We start from the raw sequence: 20,172 nt of genomic DNA, 5'->3' as shown, positions 1-20,172 counted from the left end.
TGGCGTCGAACGGCGATTGTATTGCCGGTTGCGCATGTCCAGTGCTTTCTCGATTGTCGTAGCCTCCGAGAGAAAGTCTTGGACTGTCGTTGGTGGATTCCGCACCAGTCCGGCGAATAGCTCCTGCTTAACTCCCGGCATGAGCAAGCGAACTTTCTTGTCTTCTGGCATAGCGGGGTCGGCGTGCCGGAATAATCAAGTCATTTCTTCAGTGTACATACCGATGCTCTCATTCGGGAGCTGTACACGGTTTTACAACAAGGCTGCAGCTCTTTCTTTACGGACGACGCTCGTGAAGGTGTCCAGGAATGCGGCTCGGAAGAGGTCCCAAGTTGTTAGTGCATGCTCCCTATTCTCGAACCAGGTTCTGGCGCCGTCTTCAAGCGAGAAATAAACATGTCGCAGCTTGTCGTCGTCGCTCCATTTCTTGAACGTCGCGGTCCTCTCATGTCTCCAGCCAGGTTTCAGGGTCTTCAGCCGATGATTCACGAAAGGTCGGTGGCTCCCGAGGTTGTTGGAGCAGGATGGGGGACGCTGGTGCTGCCATTCTGGTTGTTGACTTGGCCTTGATTGCAGTGGTCTTTTCGGGAAGAAGTCCGTACTACGGCAGAAGTCATTGCTGCCTACATCTAGCTCGCTGTTCCTTGGCGACGTTGGTCTCGTCCTCCGGTTTCGGGCTTGGGTCGCGGCTTTGCGGGGGCGTTCGGTGCATGAACGAACTAGCACCTCCACCAGATGTCACGTAGTAGTGACGGCAAAGAAAACAGTCGTAAAACTGTATGAGGAAACTGGTTGTTTATTGGGCGAACCTGTGCCCACAAAAGCAAGCTACACTCAAAGCACAACGATAGCGGCGAACACAGTCGGCGGTCGTCGAAAGTCTGATCAGCGGCGCGACGCGTCGGCTTTTATACCTGAGTCATCGAAGGTTTCAGATTAATCCCTGATGCCCGCGTGTCTTCCAGAAAGTTCTAGACAATTCGCGTCGGTCACACAATCAGATAACATACGCGTCGGTGAAAACAGGCAAGGAAAAGAAGCATCGATAACGTTCTAGAAACTTCCGATACAGGCGCGTCCTGCGCCGAGCGATAACGTTTAACATTTGTTAGCCGGTGGAAAGCGGCCACCGGTGAAAGATAAACATGTATACGTGTCAATATTCACTTCCACGAGGCACTATAACCTGTTACGACGTCATTCATTGATGCGCAACTACTCCTCTTAGGTGACTTTAACCTTCCCGGTATAACATGGTCTGAACTAGCCATAACTCTGTCGAAAAATAACCCCGAAAGTATTTTCCTTAACACATGCCTCACCTTTGGTCTGACGCAGCTAGTATCTACCCCAACGCGAAAAAAACGAACAGTGCTCTAACATACTTGACCTTATCTTAACATCCCATCCAGACAGTGTTTCTTCCATAACACATTTACCAGAATTAAGCGATCATTCAGTTCTGCATGCAGAATTATCTTGTCAACTACGTCAGAGTAAAAATTGAAAGAAAAAAATCTAATCTAATAACCAATCTAACACTTTGCGATAAAGGCGATTACGTCAGTATTCACAATGAACTAACCGAGTTTTACAGCTGGTATATTATAGATTTCCCGAAGCGCACAGTTGACACCAACTGGACGCTTTTTAAAAATATAATGCTCGAACTGGCTGATACTTACATACCAACTATCACCTTAATCGAGCGACCGTCGTCCCCATGGTTCAACAACTCATTAAAACGACTAAACAATAAAAAGAAGACTATTTCGCACAGCCAAACTTTCTAACACCGCTCCTGCTTAGGAGAAATATCACGCCAGTGAAAAGGCGTTTAACTCTTTGGCCGCAACAGCGAAACGATCCTTTTTCTCATCAACGCTCCCTAGCATGCTTCAAGATAATCCCAAACAATTCTGGAAATACATTAACCCAAATAACTATTGACCATTATCATTGTATGATGACGACAATAACCGTGTTCCTGAACATAAAGCATGTGAAATACTAAACTCTGTCTTCTCTTCCGTTTTTACTTCTGAGCCTAACACTGACCTCTCAGACTGTCCTTGCCTCAACCACCCAACCATGCCAGACATAACATTTGACGTATACGGCATCACCAAGCTAATAGAATCCCTCAAATTAACATCGTCGGCCGGCATCGATGGAATCAATTCCACAATGCTTAAGAACACTGCGCACATCTCTAGTGTAATTTTGTGTTACATCTTTCAGCAATCATCATCTGGAGGGGTGCCGCAGGACTGGAAAATAGGTAAGATAATTCCAGTGCCAAAAAAAGGACCATCGTCATCGTGCCACAATTACCGTCCAATTTCCCTCACCAGTGTTTGTTCCAAACTAATGGAGTTTATAATCTACTCTCGTATTGTAAAGTTCCTAACATCCGCTAATTTTTTCAATCCTAATCAACACGGCTTTCAGAAAGGCATGTCCTGCGAAACTCAACTAGCTCTCTTCGTTAATGACATAAGCTCACATCTTGATCAAAACGTACCTGTAGATGCCCTGTTTCTAGATTTCCAAAAGGCATTCGACAAGGTTCCTCATGAACGACTCTTCCTAAAGCTATCGCGTCTAAATCTTAACCCTCTTGTTCTCCAATGGGTACGCAACTTTCTGACTAACCGTCAAGAGTTCGTTTTCGCTAACCAATGCTTGTATAATCTATCACCCGTTAGCTCCGATGTGCTGCAAGGCACTGTCCTAGGACCACTACTCTTCTTAATATACATTAACGACTTACCCAAAGGTTGTTCTTCGAAACTTCGTGTGTTCGCTGATGATTGCGTAATATATCGTCCTATTACTAACGACGCTGATTCTCGGTCACTCCAGTCCGACCTTAACATCATTGAAACATGGTGTAATAACTGGCTAATGTCTCTCAACGTCAAGAAAACGTCGCTACTTACTTTCCACCATCGCCAATCATTTATTTCAGCTAAATATGTTATCGCTGGTGCTGAAATATGTGCTGTCAGTTCTTATAAGTACCTAGGTGTTAACCTATCCAGTAAACTCGGTTGGTCTTCACACATTTGCAACATTAGCAATGATTCCAATGGTGTTCTATGTTACCTGCGCCGTAATCTTCGTCTTGTTCCCCCTTCAGTAAAACTACTAGCATATTTAACATTTGTTCGACCCAAACTTGAATACGCATGCTCAGTGTGGGACCCATACTAATCTAACCTGGCAACAGGACTAGAATGTATACAGAATCGCGCAGCAAGGTTCAATCACTCCGACTACTCTTACCACACTAGCGTCACTAAACTTAAGTTATCTCTGAACCTTCCAACCCTAGAGCACCGCCGCAAAACAGCAAGGCTATGTCTCTTTTACAAGTTTTATCACTCGTTGCCTCACCAGACCGACATCATACCTGCGCATCGAACTTCATCCCGTCATAGCCATTCAAAGGCTGTTTATCCCCCCCCCCCCTCCAGCTCGCACCGCCGCTTATCTTAACTCTTTCTTCCTACAGACAGCGAACAACTGGAATCGACTACCTGCCGAAGCGGTGCACCAATCCAATCATTCATCGTTCAAGGCATTCATCGAAAATGTAACCTACTAGATATGGCCACCCCTCATGTTAAACCCCGGATGGGGTATTTGAGGTACTAATAAATAAATAAAATAAATAAAAAGATGGTAGTAGGGCAGGCTGTATGTGATTCTGCTCACCACCAGGCTTTTGACCAGTCGGAGGGTGTCCCCTTCCTTCATGTCTCTATTCTTCGATGTTACACAGGATATCATGCGTGATATCGCCTTGACACTTGTTTTGAGGAGCGTAAGGTTGTGTGTGTAGCGCGCTGGTTAGACTGCAGCCACATGCCCAGCACCCTGAGCAATGACGTTTCTGGTATGAGGCTCCCGTTGAGGTGTACCTCGAGTTTTCGTGTTGGGTCTGTGGAGTCTGTGTGGTTACCCCGGCCTCGCCAGACACGTATGAGTTCAGATTTCTCGGGTGAGCATTGTAGTCCCCGTTGGCTGACGTATTCTTGGATGTGGTCAGCTGCAGTTTGCTGCCGTTCTTTTTAAATAAGGGACCCTGTTGTGGTCCAGAGTGTTATGTCGTCTGCGTAGAAGGCGTGGCAGAGGCCTTCTACGTCCTGCAGTTTTCTTGCGAGGCCGATCATGGCGACATTGAAGAGCGTGGGTGAGATGACTGCTCCTTGTGGTGTGCCCTTGTTGGGAGGGTGCACACTAAACATTTTAACACCCTTAAGGGTGTAAATCAGTTTGTCGCCAGACGGACACCCTAAGGGTGCTGTTTCCTACACCCTACAGTTGGGGTGCTATTATAGCACCCTAGAGAAAGGGTGTCCAGCAAAAATTATGAAGGGTGTTAGGGTGTTAGTCCTCATTAACACCCATTTTCATAGGTGTTGAAAGGGTGTACACCCTTTATTTCTGCGGTATAGGGAAGGCAGCCTCAGCTGTACATACCTTGAATTATGACTATATGGAGCGATCCAGGCATAACTCGTGTGTGCCAGAAGGTTCAAGTTCAGCTACCAAGCACGGCGTCCGATAGCTAAGCTTGAAGTTTCGATAGGCGTACACAACATTTGCTTTGGCTCCCTGGCTCCCTGCCCCACCCTCTCCGATTCCAGGTCACTCTCTCCTAAATGAACATTTTGCCACCTGGAAAATATCCAAAAGCATTGCATCCTCATGAAAAGTGCTCCTGTTAATCTTTTTTTTCTCTTCTCCTGTAACGACTGTGTTAAATCAAACATGCTTGCGAATTTCATGAGCAGCTCAGTAAACGAAATAGGCACATGGTTTGCTGAAAAGAGGTTTTCAACTACCATAAGAAGCCACGGTTTCTTGCAATTTCATCAATTCCCTTGCAGTCTTGATAGCAATCTAGCACATTTCGATTTTGATACTGTTTTCAAAACAATAACGGCCGAAATTTTGAGGTTGTGATAATTATGTGATAATTAAAGGTAGAGGAGTTTGACGCAATGAGCAAATAAGAATCGCATTACAGAGGGTAAACAAATACTCTTTTCCCGCAAGTAAATTGGTAGGAGGAGGGTAACTTGAAATGAGCACTGAATGCACAATACAGAATATGATGCTGAAATGCCCCAATCTCTGAATATCCTTGCACAAAAGAAAAACTTCATTACGAAAGGCAATGATGAAATTGCAAGTATATACTTCATAGTCGTCATATCTGCAATGTGCACTGTGCCATCGGCAATATCTAAAAACTGCATGCACACAACTGCACAAAATATGAACCTAAGGCTATCAAAGGAGCCTCACAGTATTAAATGGAAACTTGTTTCAGAATATTTGACTACACGCCTATATCTACTTACCATGTTGTCTTGTCTGAAGGCAAAAATAAGTGGCTTGCCCCTGATGGGTTTCTGATGGAGAGCACAAAGGCTGCGAATTGTGAGGCTGTCATCTGGATGACCTGCAAGAAATGACATTTTTAGTTCCACATAAAAAAATGCTACCAGAACGAGAGACAAGATCACTGGCAATAAAGGTGATTTTGGTTGGCAAGAGAAAAATCAAAGTATGGACTCGGTACAGCTTACCGAGAAAAAAAAAGCCTCATACCACAGATGTTGTAGTGAAAGTTCATTGCATTGAAATTTCCACACACATATACGTTTGCGTGCTCATACACTGTTGCCATTGCTGTGCCAGCGGTATTTCTATTGTTTAATATTTCTTTTGGTGCTCACTAAGTTTATTACCAGCTATGAAAGCGGCTAAGTTGAATGTAATGAGTAATCTTAGTGCCACATTGCAAATATATACTCGATCACACTAGTGACTTGGGCTACTATGTTGGCTATAAATAGTGTGAATGAAGCAAATTTGATTAATTATTGTTTCCTTGCCTTTTCTGGCCAAACAGCACCAGAGAGTTGTACAATTGAATGGCAAATCCGTGGTAAATGCAAGAGGAATGTGTTAGAATGTCGCAACTCCTTGCAGGTCTCAAATCCATTATTTAAACCATGTTCACCACATTTGCAAGGTGTTGTTCAACAAGTCACTTTACACAAGTCCTGCCCTTTCGAGGAGCGAAGTCTTACACACACACACACGCACACCTGCACCACATGACTCGCTTTCAACAATTTACACACACACATACGCTTTTTTTTACACTTTGACACTCCTACTGAGAAAGCATTAAAAATTTTTTGGACTCACTGCAACCTTCTCAATTAAACCTACAGCTCAATCAAACACATTCTCGAGTCCGAGGGCATGCCTTATAAATTCCATTTTTACGAATTATAATTGGGCTATAGAGGACAATTTTCGAAGGGCATGAGAACCACCCCAGAGAGACCTAAATCTTAGCACTTCATATCTTCAGTAAAAGCTGCTTAAACCAATTGCTATATGCCGAATATCGCAAATAACCAGCTATTCACAATTTAAGCAGTTGTCTCCTTGAATTCGGGAGTGTTACGTGTCAAAACGACAATTTGATTAAGGGGCACGGGATAGCGGGTGACTCCGGATTGATCCTGACCCCTAGGGGTTTTTCAACGTGCCCCCAATGCACGGGACACTGGCGTTTTTTGCATTTGTAGGCAAAACATTTTTTGTGCGGGCGAAAAGGGCGGCAGCATTTCGCCCGCCGCCGCCTCATAAGCATGTTGCCTACTTCAAGGAAATGTGGGCTAACACAAGGTACACGTTTCACGATCGAAATTAGTGTAATCGTGAAACACACTTTCCGGATTTCTGATTCATGTATTTATGCTGTTGATGAAACGTTTATTTCACAATAGCAATCAAGGAAGTGGATTCATCAGGGTATAGGGGGGAAAAAGGAGGAAACTTACACCTTCCGCTGGTTCTCCGGCGCCTCCATATATTCCAGAGTGGCTCGACACCAAACTCGGTTTTCAGGGCGGGGACAGCCGCTGCACCAATTTTGAAGAGGTTTATTGCGTGTAAAACTACCGACTTTATTCAATACACACACACACACAAGCACGCGCGCGCACGCACATACATAGCACTCACAAAACACGCACGCACGAACGCACGCACGCGCAAGCACATAGAGACCCGCATACAAGCACGCGCACTCGCAAAGCGCTCACAAAACACGTACGCGCGCGCGCACGCACACACGCTAAGTACTCACAAAACACGCACGAACGCACGCACGCGCAAGCACATAGAGACCCACATACAAGCACGCGCGCACAAGCAAAACGCTCGCAAAGCAGCAACGCGCGCGCGCGCACGCACACATGCAAAGCACTCACACAACAGGCACGCGCGCACATACACAGCGCTCACAAAACACGCACGAACGCACGCACGCGCATGCACGCGCAAGCACATAGAGACCCGCATACAAGCACGCGCGCGCGCGCACGCACACATACAAAACACTCAAAAAACATGCACGAACGCACGTACACAGCGCTCAGAAAAAACGCACGGACGCACGCACGCACACGTAAAGCGCTTACAAAACACGTACGCTCGCGCTAACACACACCACACACACACACAAACGGAGAGAGAAAGATAGCCCAAAACACGCTGAAGAAGGCGTCCGGTAATGGTGCATCCAGACGAAGGACCGAATCCGGATTTGGAGAGCCGGACGGCGCGTCACGTGACCTCACATCAACGATTTGCCTCGTCCGCGCCTCGTCCGGGAGGCGCACGGACGGATAACGCCAAGTCGTTTTTCACATCCGGATTCTGGCGGGGTGAAGCCGCAGCTTTAGCTTATAAACACGCAGTGTCTGGCAACCAGTACACTTCTCTCCTGCTCGAGGACAGCCGCATTGCAGTCAGCATCAGTACTTTGTTTGCTGGCACCTGGTTTCAGTGCTTCATAGCTCCTGGTTTCGTTCACTTCTATGAACAATGAATGTGTGCGATGATGCCGCCTTTTATTTCAACCACATCGTGGAAGAGTTTCCCACTTTGTGGGACCTCAGCCGTGCAGATTATGCGGACACCGTAACAATCAGGGAATAGTGACTCTCCTGCAAAGAAAAAAAATCTCAGTCAACTGCTCGCTAGCAGACTACAAAAAAAGTAGGACGTGTACAAATACATCTGATATCTGGTTGTTTCAGAGCACTAAATGAATAGAGTATCAGCGAAAACCAATCACACTCAGTGGTGTAGTTAGTGTAAACAGACCAATATTATCTCATGCATGTTTATGCAGAAAGTCGGTGCCGACAGCACGGCCATACAAAACTTGTGCGCACTCGTGATACCCCTTCCACGTGAACCCTCTGGATCTGCATTGAATATTTCGGGCGCGATTCTGCTTGTACACTACCACACGAACGCACTTAAAGACATGTGTAGCGGCTTTCGATCAGCACCAAGCTCAGTTTTCAACCGATATACATTTACCACAGCGATCTCTGCAAAAACTTGGAAACGTGTGATACTTACCTGAAGCAAGGTACCGCAGTGTGACCTGCAGCACGGTGTAAGAGTATATTTCTTACACCGTGGTTTCCGCTGACATAGAACTGCGCATAACAGTATCCTCCCTTCGTATGCGGGGCCCCACGCGCGACAGCAGTTGCAGAAACTGCTCTCTGCTTACACGAAGCAGCCTCTGGTATTCGTCGAGGTCAGTCTTCAGGAGCTCTTCGTAGAGCAGGTTTTGCACCCCCAATTATTTCCTTCCCATCCAGTCTTTCCGCCAACAGCGCCGTTTTCGTGGAAACAAATCAAAGTCCTCCTCAATCTCGAACAGAACAACAGCCATCGCGGCCAAACGTCGCTTTTTGCTGGCCTCCATTTTGTAGGAAGAAACTCTCAAACCAGTCTGCTGCTAGCCAGCGCAGAGGCTGCGGTCGAGAGTAATCCGGCTCGGTGGCGCTGTCGTCTACTAGGGCTTCGTCCGCCGTGTGGATGCGCCTGCAGCCGGATGGTCCGTGGCATAGTCGTCCGCGTCCGCTAAAAATCCGGATTCAGTCCTTCGTCTGGATGCACCATAAGCAGCAGCAACAGCAGCAGTACGCGGGCGCGCGAGGGAGAGGCAATATTGCGCCGGTACTTTCGAAAGGCGAAGCCAGTCGTCACTTCTTCTACTCGACACAAAACGAACGACCATGTTATAAGCCGCGCTGAACTCGCAAGAACCCCACATTTCCGATAGTTCAAGCGCTCAGAAACAAAGCGGTGATCATGCAGGCGCACCACGACCGACGTGGCCACAGAAACGTTAGTCACACGGGGGCAATCGAGGTAGCCATCTTGCTAGTCACACGGGGGCAATCGAGGTCGCCATCTTGCCGTAGTACTGCGTGCAACTGCTCTTGTGCTTACATTAGTGAAATATGCTATCGGATCACAATGAGATACTTCTACAGCCAACAATAACACGTAATCAAATAAAGAAACACCAAATGAACGGACACTTGCCTGAAACTTTCCATACTGACAGTAGTATACCGACCGCCGACACCGGGAACGTTGCAACTGCTCGTATCTGCTTCCGTGGATCCATCTTCCAGCGCGTGCCAAGGCTTTGAGTTGAGGTGGGGCACGATTAATACACAACGCACGGACCACGTCTCTGATTAGACCGCACATAAAACCAATCACACGTTTAAAATTATTTCCCAGAACGCGAGACGCGGACATAGACAAAAAAGAGACAACGCATCTTTTTAAGCAAGAGTCAATGAGGTGACGTAGCAGCTTCCGCCTTCCCACCCTGCCGCGCGCCGGGTTGTCTAGGCAACGGTAAAGCGTCGTAGCGTCAGTTCCGGTCGCTTTTCAGTCGGGAGGGCGCAGCCGCGTAAATCGCGCTGCGCCGAACTCAGTCGAACTATAAAAATTATCTGCCGTTGCCCCTTTATTCTCACAGCTTTGCTTGTTGGCGTGGCCGCGTGCTTGCTGCCACTTCGTTGTGGTCTCTAGCTGTACCGGTGAGCTGGGAGTGGCGAATACGTTTCGTGTCGAGCGTTACGTTTTTTTTTGTTTTTTTTTTACGATGTCTGGGCTGCATGACTTTCAGTGCATCGCAGAAATCTTGACCGTGAGTGAGCCGATCAGCGCGCTTCTACAGGTACTTTCAAAATACCAGCTGCGTCCGATCAAGGAGACCATGCCAGGTCACAGCATAAAGTTTCAGCGAGATCGTGGCTCGATAAGAGCGCTACATTATTGGTCGTGCCACGTGTGAGGCGCAAGCATTCACATCACTCGTGGCGTCTGCCAAAGGAGTGACAGTTGTGCTCTTACGCAGTACATGTTTCGGTTTTCCATATTTCCATAGTCCGGAATTCATTACACTGAAGCAATTAGCGGCATAAGTTCTTGGCATTCAAAGAACCATTTATGAACTATATCGATGATGGGCTTCAATTACGTAAGCAGGATTGTCTGACTTGGTTGGTTGACAAGTGAATTAGCCTCATTTTTATGCCTGCGTGTCTAATTACTACCTTGAATCGCTTAAAAAGACATCTCACCGGGGTTCGCAACTTTCTGTTGGGCTGTTAAGGGCACCGCTAAATTCCTGCAAAATTTTGCGAGTTGCTTGCGCGTTTTCATTCAATTACTGCAGTTTGTATTAAAAGTGTCTAATTGCACTGTAGTATCACAGTGAGAACTAAATCTAATGATATTTCAAGAAATTGCAAGTGAATGTGTCTACTTTTCAAGGTAATACGTTTTGGAGTGCCCGTCATGCCAGTAACATCAGTATCTTAGAAAAAAATGACATACATAGACACATGGCTCATTGCGCGGACGTATGCGCGTTCTTATGGCCAGATTTATGCATGCATCCTTGTGTTCAACACCAACACCCTTCAGACGTCGATTTAACACCCTTCTTTGAGCAACTTCACACCTTATGTGCCGTATACACCCATATGATAGGGTGTTTTTAACAAAATGGGTGCTTAAAGGGTGTGCACGGGGGTGTAAATGCGGAAAACACCCATTTTAACACCCTTAAGGGTATGAAAATGTTTAGTGTGTGGTATACTGCAGTCTGGATCTCTCCAATCTTCAGCTCTGCCGTGCGGTGGCTTAGGAATCTCTGAACGTACTTGTACGTACGCACACCGCAGTTGGTGTTGGCGAGCCCTTCTAGGATTCCTTGGTGGCTGACGTTGTCGAAAGCTCCTTTGATGTCGATTGCTAGGAGGGCATGTTCGCCGCTGCGGGGAACGTTGCTGAGGACTTCTTCCTTGATTTGGAGTAAAACTTCTTGTTTGGACAAGCCTGTGCGGAAACCATACATGGTGTCTGGCAGCTGCTTGTTGTCTTCTAAGTGTCTCTGTAGTCTCTTGTGTACGATTTTCTCGTACACCTTGCCGAGGCAGGATGTGAGCGAGATGGGTCTGAGATTTTCAATTGCCAATTTCTTCCCCGGTTTGGGGATCATGATTATGCGGGCGTGTTTCCACATCGCCGGCACCGTACCTTGTTCCCAGTGTTGGTTGAGAAAGGCCGTGAGCGCGGAGATGGCCTTGTCGCTAAGCTTTATGATCATGGCGTTCGTGATACGGTCCCTGCCGCCGCTGCGTTACGGGTGGTGGCTGTGATGGCCACTCTCACCTCGTTTTCTGTGATAGGTTCGTCCAAAAGTGGGTTGGGTTGTCCCATGTATTTTGTTGTACATAGTTGCGTGGGAGCTGGATCTCCATAGCACTTGTTCTTGATGGCGTCGGTGAGGTCTTGTTGGCTGCCTGGGTAGGTGTGTAGTAACCGCTCCAGGGCCTTGTGCCCCTCTCCTTTGGTTTTGGTGGGGTCCAGGATGGCTTTGAGTATGTGCCACGTCTTGGCGGTACCCAGGGTGCCACCGAAGGAGTCACAGATTCTATACCAGTTCGCCGAGGCGAGTTGCATGGAATATTCTTCTGCTTCCGCTGTTATTTGTTCTATGCGTGTCTTCAGTTTCCTGTTGTACTTGTGTGTTTTCCAACGGCGAGTGAGGCCTCGTTTGGCATCCCACAGGTGTAGTAGGTGGGGATCCGCCTCTGGGGTCTCTTCCGTTCTGGCAATTTCCTTTGTGTGGTGTTGTTTCTGTCGACGGAGGTTGTTGCACCAGTCTTCCAGGTTCGTGATTGTGTCTGTGTCCTGTTCTTGAGCTTCCCTGATTTTTCGCCAGTCAGTGATTTTGGCTGTGCCGATCTGCCTGCGTAGGCGTCCGGTTTGTAGCGTTATGTTCAGTATGTAGTGATCGCTGCCTAAGTTTTCGAGTGTGTTGAGCTATTCGGCTCGCGTGGTTTGTGTAATGAAGGTGAGGTCGGCAGTGGTGTCGCGTGTTACGCTGTTCCCTTCCCTCGTCAGAGTGTTCGGGTCTGTGATCAGTGTGAGGTGACTCTGTTTCATTAGTGTTTCTAGATGGAGACCCTTCCAGTCCTGCCTCTGATACCCCCATAGCGTGTTCTGAGCGTTGAAATCGCCCATGATTACCAGAGAGCGGTCTTTGGCGAGGCAGAGACTGTCCCTGAAGAGTTTGCCAATGTTTGCCCACCTTTGGCTGGGGGGGGGGCAGTAGACGTTTAGAACGAAGGCCCTCTTTCTCTGATTGCCTTTGTAGACGAATTCTAGGAGTACATGTTGTACGTCTACGTCGTGTATGGATTTGTGTTGTATAGTTATGTTTTTGTGTACGAGTGTGGCTACCTTCCATTTGTCCTCTTGACTTGCGTGGTATTCCTCGTAGCCATGTAGTGTTGGTCGGGTACCGGGCTCTTGTAGGGCTATGACCCCTGGCGGCTTTGAGGATTGAGCGATCTATTGTGTCAGTAGCCCTTTTTTCCTTCGGTACCCATGGCCTAAAGACAGTCGCTAGGCAATAAGGTAATAAAAAATCGGTAGGTAATAAGATTATGGCAATGACTAATGAAGTGTGCTATGGATACGAGAGATGCATTGTGAAAGGATGATATACTAAAACAGGTCACAGGCGGGAATTTTCAACACGCACTACTGCCTAAACAGAGCCCTTGAAGTGCAAGGGCCTGGAGGCATGTGCTATACTGTACTCTATCGCGGCGGCATCCTCTGGAGAGAGGATGCGCTACGTATTTACTGGGCTTATAACATGTAGGACTACATCGCTCAAAAAAGCGAGGACTGCTTTGCTATTAAAAAACGGTTCTTTACCAAGAAACATAGCGGGATGGAGAGGGATAGAACAGCGGTATCTCAGAGGAAAATGTTTCTTCCTCTCTCTCTCGGTTTGCCGACGCTCCAGGAGGACGTGGAGGACGGTGAGTCTCTCGCCACATCTACCACAGGTTGGAGGATCATTACCATTCAATAGAAAATTGTGGTTACCATATGTGTGTCCTATTCTGAGGCGACAGAATAGGACATCAGTTCGCCGTGTTTTCGATGCAGAGCGCCAGAAACCTAACTGTGGCTTAATCAAGTGAAGCTTAGTATTTGTTTCCGCATCCCACAAGCGTTGCCAGTGGCTTCGCAGTTTCTTACGCAGAAAGGTTTCAAATCTGTTACAGGGACAGCAGCTGTAGGATTAATAGCGTGCGATGTTATTGATGTGGTCATTTGGTCGGCAAGAACATTACCCTCGATGTGTCTATGCCCAGGCACCCAGCATATTATGATCTGTTGTTTAGATGCATAAACAGAGCAGATTAGTGAGTAGAGGTGGATAATTACAATGTGTGTATGTTTTTGCGGCATCATTAACGATTTAACAACGCTTAAAGAGTCGGGAAATATTACAGCCTTTTGGAGTTCATCTATCAATTCGTTTCACCGCCGATAGTACTGCATAGGCCTCTGCCGTAAAGATACTTGTTTGGGGATAAAGTACATCGGATTCCGAGAAGGACGGACCGACTGCCGCATAGGAAACGCCAGCATGTGACTTTGATGCCTCTGTGTAAAATTCAGGGCAAGAATACTTCGACTTTAGTTTTAAAAAGTGCATTTGAATGGGTGCATCTGGCGCGTGTTTTGTGACTTCAATAAACGATGTGTCACATTCAACCAGCTGCCACGGCCACGGCGGTGGCAGCTTCGCTGGAGGCATTAGGCAATGTTCAAGTAGTGAAGCACCCATTTCTTCACTGAGCTTGCTCACGCGTAGCGAGAAGGACTGCTTCGCTGTTGGTCAATTATTAAATAGTGTGGCACATGTGGTATCGTTTATGGTAAAATACGTAGGATGTGCACGGTTTGAATTTGTTTTAAGGAAATACGTAAAACTGGCATAAGTCCTCTGAAGGTGGAGCGACCAAACGTTTGCTTCCACATAAAGGCTTTGTACGAAAACTTTGTCCTGAAGGGCTACAGTCACGAGGCGGATTCCTAAATGGTGAACAGGATCCAACATCTTTAAAGCACTGGGTGCAGCAGACTGGTAAACTATCGCCCCGTAGTCAAGTCGTGAGCCGACAAGGCACCTGTACAAGTTCAAAATGCATTTGCTGTCACTGCCCCATGTTGTACGCGACAGCAGCTTCAATAAGTTCATTGTTTTCAGGCACTTAGCCTTCAAGTATTTGATGTGTGGAACGAATGTGAGTTTCGAGTCCAATATGATGCCGAGAAACTTGTGCTCTTTGCTTACAGGTAATGTGGTACCCGAGAGCTGAATAGCAGGGTCTGGTACTTTTCCTCTCTTATTAGTGAAAAGGACGCATGTGCTTTTCTGTGGGCTCAACCTAAAACCGTTTTCATCAGCCCATTTAGCCACTTTATTTAAGCCATGCTGGACATGTCGTTCGCAGACAGCAAAGTTGCACGATTTAAAACCAATCTGGACATCATCTACACATACAGAGTAGAACATCGTTCGTGGAATAGCCGTGCGTAGAGAATTCATTTTCACAATAAACAGTGTACAGCTAAGCACACCGCCTTGCGGGACACCAGTTTCCTGGGTGAAAGACCTAGACAAGGCCTGGCCCACCCTTACACGAAAGGTACGGTTAGAAAGGTAGCTTTGGATAGTACTCAACATGTTGCCGCGGACACCCATAGCGGAAAGGTCTCGGATAATACCGAAGCGCCATGTGGTGTCATACGCTTTCTCTAAATCAAGAAACACGGAGAGAAAAACTGTTTGTGTATAAAGGCATCCCTTATGAGTGCCTCAATGCGGACAAGGTGGTCTGTAGTTGACCTACCTTCCCGGAAGCCATATTGGTAAGGATCTAGCATTCCGTTGCTTTCTAGTACACAGATTAGGCGCCTGTTAATCATCTTTTCGAAGAGCTTGCACAGACAGCTTGTCAAAGCAATGGGTCTGTAGCTACTAGGTAAGGACGGGTCCTTGCCCTGTTTAAGTATGGGGATTACTATAGCTTCTTTCCAAGAAGATGGAATGGAACCAGCAGCCCACATGACATTAAAAAGAGAGAGGAGTGTCTTTTGTGTTTCAGGGTGTAGGTGCTTGATCGTTTCATACATGATACGGTCACCACCTAGTGCCGAGCCGTTGCAACAAGCGAGAGAAGCTTTAAGTTCAGCTAAACTAAACGGGCAGTTGTAATGTTCATTTCGGGCACATTTCCGATCGAGGGGCTGTGGCTCTGCGCGCTCTTTAAACCTCAGGAATGTTTGTGTGTATTGAGATGCACTGGAGACATATTCAAAGTGTTCGCCCAGACAATCTGCCTGATCCTCCAGGCAATCTCCTTGGGTGCTCACTAAGGGAGGTGGGTTCGTCTCACGGCCGTTTAATTTATTTACCCTGTTCCATACTTTTGCCTCGTCTGTGTAGGAATTTATACCAGAAATGTACCTCTGCCAGCTCTCTCTCTTTGCACGTCGACGTGTCCTTCTGCCTTGCGATTTAACCTGCTTGAAATTAATAAGATTTTCGGCAGTAGGAAAATCGCGAAGCAATCCCCAAGCTTTGTTTTGATTTTTGCGCGCTTTACAGCATTCTTCTTTCTACCAAGGAATGCGGTGCTTCTGAGCCAGTCCGTTAGATTCCCTATTGAAAAAAATGTGAACGAGAATGTACGAGAAATAGTGTACGCGATTATTGCTCCGTAGACTGTGCGAGAAACTCGTTCAGTCTGCGAGAACTCGTTGAGTCTACGAGAACCTCGTACAGTCTACGCAGCAACCATCGCGTACATTTCTCGCACACATGTGTACGAGATCGCGTTCTTGTCACTGAACGAGATTCTCGTACATTATGAACGAGTTCGTTTCTACGAGCTGAGTGCGTACAAGATGACGAGCTTGTACGACCTGCGAGAGTATGCACCCTGAAAAAGATACGCACCTCATATTCATATTTAGTATAATAATGCAAATACAATTCTTGTAAATACAAGTGTTCATGCATGAACACTTGTGCTGACCTTACTGCAGTGTTGTGTTGCTGTAATGGTTTGTTCAGAAATCTACAGTAAAGAGTTATGTTGAGGTGAAAAAAAATGTCAGGTGAGGTAATGGTTTGTACTTGTTAATAAACAAGTACATGTTACACAGGTTCTTCAGCACACCTATTCAAGCTTACATTAATAGTGAAGTCCTCCGATTTTAAGCAAGAGCACGTCACACATCTCGCAAGCGTTGTTTATTGGACCTTGTAATGGTACTTCAATACACCCAGTCTGTTGACAGAAGACCACTGGAATGTGTTGCTTGAGTGAGAGCTTGCCCTGCACCTGAAAAAGTAAACAAAAGCCAACAGTTTTTTTTCACACATGCAATAAGATAACACATAGGCAAAAGCAGTTTAGCTGACATTCACACAGGTAAGAATGCTTTAGCATTCAGAACATGCGATACTGAACAAAATTTATTGAAAATAAGTGGTTTCCTGCAATGCTTATGACTCCTAAGGAAACTTGCATTATAGTGTCGTAGAATAACCTGTTACATTAGCAGATCACTGAAACAAGTGTTATTACAGTAAAAAAGGCATTATTTGAGTAATAATAATTACTAGTACTGAATCAACATGAGTAACATGCATAAAATCTACTTTTAGAGAGCAGCATCAACAGGTCGAGCTAATTAAATTACTTGGAAACTGCTATTCTGCCAGCAAAACTAAAAATCGTGGTGGCGTAGTGGCTTTGGCATTGCACTGCTAAGCCGAATGGCGCATGATAAAATCCCATGCACAACGGCCACATTTTGATGGCAGCAAAGTGCAACAACACCCCCATAAGCATTGGGCACATACCCCCGGTGTTCAAAGTTAATCCAGAGTTCCCCACTACAGTGTCCCCCATAATCATATTGTGCAGAAGGACTTGGTGTTAGGCAAGTTGCTGTTTGCTGAACAACATAGCGCAAAGGCACAAATACACAGAAGATACACAAACACACGTCACAGGCGCTACTAACAACTTTATTTGAAGCACAGCGAGATACAGTATATGTACTCGTCACAACGTGCAGGCGCACCAGCCACTTCGGGCAGAGCACAGAGGGCGATTATCAGGGCTAACACGATCATTTTGAAGATCTAAAGAAAGCAAGTTCCACATCATGAAAACAATATAGGTCAACTTTCACAAGCACAACTTTTTTTCTTTTATGTAAAATGCCTCCAACAGCTCACGTGCTGTTTTATCTTTAGTTCTGCCCAGGATCTTCCCATCATGAAATCTCGCACGACAAGGACAGGCTTTACAGTGTGCTGAAAGATGCGCATTCAAGTCTTTCGTCGTGTTGTTAGCATGCTCTATGATTCGATCATTGATGCAGCGGCCAGTTTGTCCTACATAGGACTTTCCACAAGACAGTGGGATTTCATAAACCCCTTTGGTAGCACATCGCCAGTAAGGTGTGACGTGTTGTACTTGGCAGCCTACCTTAGATCTGCCCATTATGCGGGGACACAGTTGGGCCAGCATATTGGGAAAAGAGAACACTACAAAAGCGGGCACACTGGTGAATGAGGCCAGAGCTGGTGAGCCGAGTGGCCCAAGACCGCAAGTTGTACCGTATGTGCATAAGTTGAGCCACAATTTAAAGAAAGTGGCGAACAGGCATGGAGTGCCTCTATTGTTCTGTGTTCCCAATAGGCTGGCGCGAACGTGTCCCCGCATAATGGGCAGATCTAAGGTAAGCTGCTAAGTACATGTAACACCTTACGGGCAATGTGGTCCCGGTGTGGTTTATGAAATCCCACTGCCTTGTGGAAAGTCCTATGTATGACAAACTGGCTGCTGCATCAATGATTGAATGAGGGAGCATGCTAAAAACATGACGACAGACTTGAATGCGCATCTATCAGTAAAAAAAAGCCTGCCCTTGTCGTGCGAGATTTTATGATGTGAAGATCCCAGGCAGAAGTAAAGATAAAATTGCATGTGAGCTACTCAAAGCGTTTTACATAAAAAAGTAGTGCTTGTGTAAGTCAGACCTCTGTTGTTTTGTACAACGCGGAACTTGTTTTCTTTAGATCTTCGAAATGATTGTGTTAGCACGGATAATCGCCCTCTGTTGTCTTCCTGAAGTGGCTAGTGCGCCTGTGCGTTTGGAAGAGTATATATCAGTATCCTGTTGTGTTTCGAATTAAGTTATTAGCAGCACCTGTGACATGTTTTCGTATATCATCTGTGTATTTGTGCCTTTGCCCTACAATATGTTGTTCAGCAATCATATTGAGGTTTTGACAAATAAAACCCAAAAATTTTATTTAAAGCAAATAGTATTGCATAAGGCCAAATGCTTATATAGAATCATCTGACAGCAGCTACGTTTAACAAAATTTAATACTTTCTAAAACAAGAAACTTTCAGATGGTTTGAGCAAAAATCTACTTATGCCAAAATTATTGTCATTAATTTTATATGGCTCATTCCGCCTTTCTTTTTAACCAAAATTATATATGCAGTGCAGGTGCTCCCCACACCTAAAGAAATTGTCACCGTTCCTTAAAGTGCATGGTTTTGTTTCAAATGACAGCACAAGTATGCTTTGCGATTGTTAGCCAATGAAATGATTGTCAAACTTCTTGAAATCACGGACTCCTGGACAGGATAACTAGTCACATTGGGCACCCTTTCATCAGTTTTTGTCCACAAAATCAAGCAAGTAAAGACATTACCCTGAGTCTGCAACTGTTAATGCGTTCTCTTTGGTAATGATAATTTTATGGTCATTGACCCAAGCCAAGCCAAAAAAGCTCCCTTTCTGGAGCCGAGACAGGTTCCTGAATTACACCATGGAAGGTAAGCTCGTGGGCCCTTCTCCTGCTTCAGAAAGCTTACTGCTGGCACGTTACACGATGCAGCTTACTTTCGTCAGTGTTGGGTGAAGTGCCAGTGTTGAAGTTGTCTTTTGCGCAGAATGGCAGTTTCAGGTTTAGTGGGCTTGTAGGAAGACAAGCTCAAGATAACTTCCTGGTTTGAACAGGCTGTTTTGGTTATAATACATCAAGCTTTCTTGTGACTGCCCGCACAGGTGGTCCGTTAGTCTCGCTGTGAAGTTGACATTCAGCTGTATGTCCCAGAAGACCCGAATAATGGTCTGCTCTAGTTCACACGCTCTTGATTTTCTGTCAGCACTCTTGAACTCGTGCTGCCAGTAATTTCTTCCCAGCTGGCCGAATTATCTCGAGGCCCCACGCTGACACTACCGATGCTTTCAAGTGTAGACTTTTCAGGATAAGGTTCTTTGCAGGAAAGGTGGCACTTACAGATTTCTATTCTGGACGCGAGTGAGACGAACCAGTAAGTCTTGGTAACAATGTTTTGTACATAAGTTTTGTAGAAGGTATTATCAAGGGTTCGACGAAAATTCATTTAGCCAGGTAACGACTATGAAGTTGTGGTGAATGACCAAGTGCTTATCATCGTGTTAGTGTCGATACAATTTTTCGTAAAACGTTTAACTCCAACAGGACTACACACAAGATGTAACCAAGACTTGCCGGTTCATTTCACTCAGGTCTTGAATAGCCACCTGTAAGTGCCACCTTTTTTTAAACCACACTTGCAAAGCCAGGAGTCTTATCCTGAAAAGTCTTCAAGTGAAGACATCAGTAGTGTCAGTGTGGGGCCTCAGGATAATTCAGCAAGCCGAGAAGAAACTGCTAACAGTACAAGTAAAAGTATGCCAACAGAAAATGAAGGGCTTGGAAGCCGATGTATTCTTCGCAAAGTGTCAACTACAGGGTCATTGTTCACGAGTTCCCGGATGCATAACTCCATGCCAACTTCATGCCGACGC

At 46.0% G+C, this 20,172-nt stretch overlaps 1 protein-coding gene across 1 annotated transcript in view; it reads right to left on the bottom strand.

The window, feature by feature from the left end:
* Nucleotides 1-20,172, bottom strand: part of LOC119446365 (isocitrate dehydrogenase [NADP] cytoplasmic-like) — a 342,750-nt gene that overhangs the window by 233,266 nt on the left and 89,312 nt on the right. The window lies entirely within an intron of this gene.

Source organism: Dermacentor silvarum, chromosome 1 (assembly GCF_013339745.2).
Source record: "Dermacentor silvarum isolate Dsil-2018 chromosome 1, BIME_Dsil_1.4, whole genome shotgun sequence".
Taxonomy (NCBI): domain Eukaryota; kingdom Metazoa; phylum Arthropoda; class Arachnida; order Ixodida; family Ixodidae; genus Dermacentor; species Dermacentor silvarum.
This window is presented reverse-complemented; position numbering and strand designations above follow the sequence as displayed.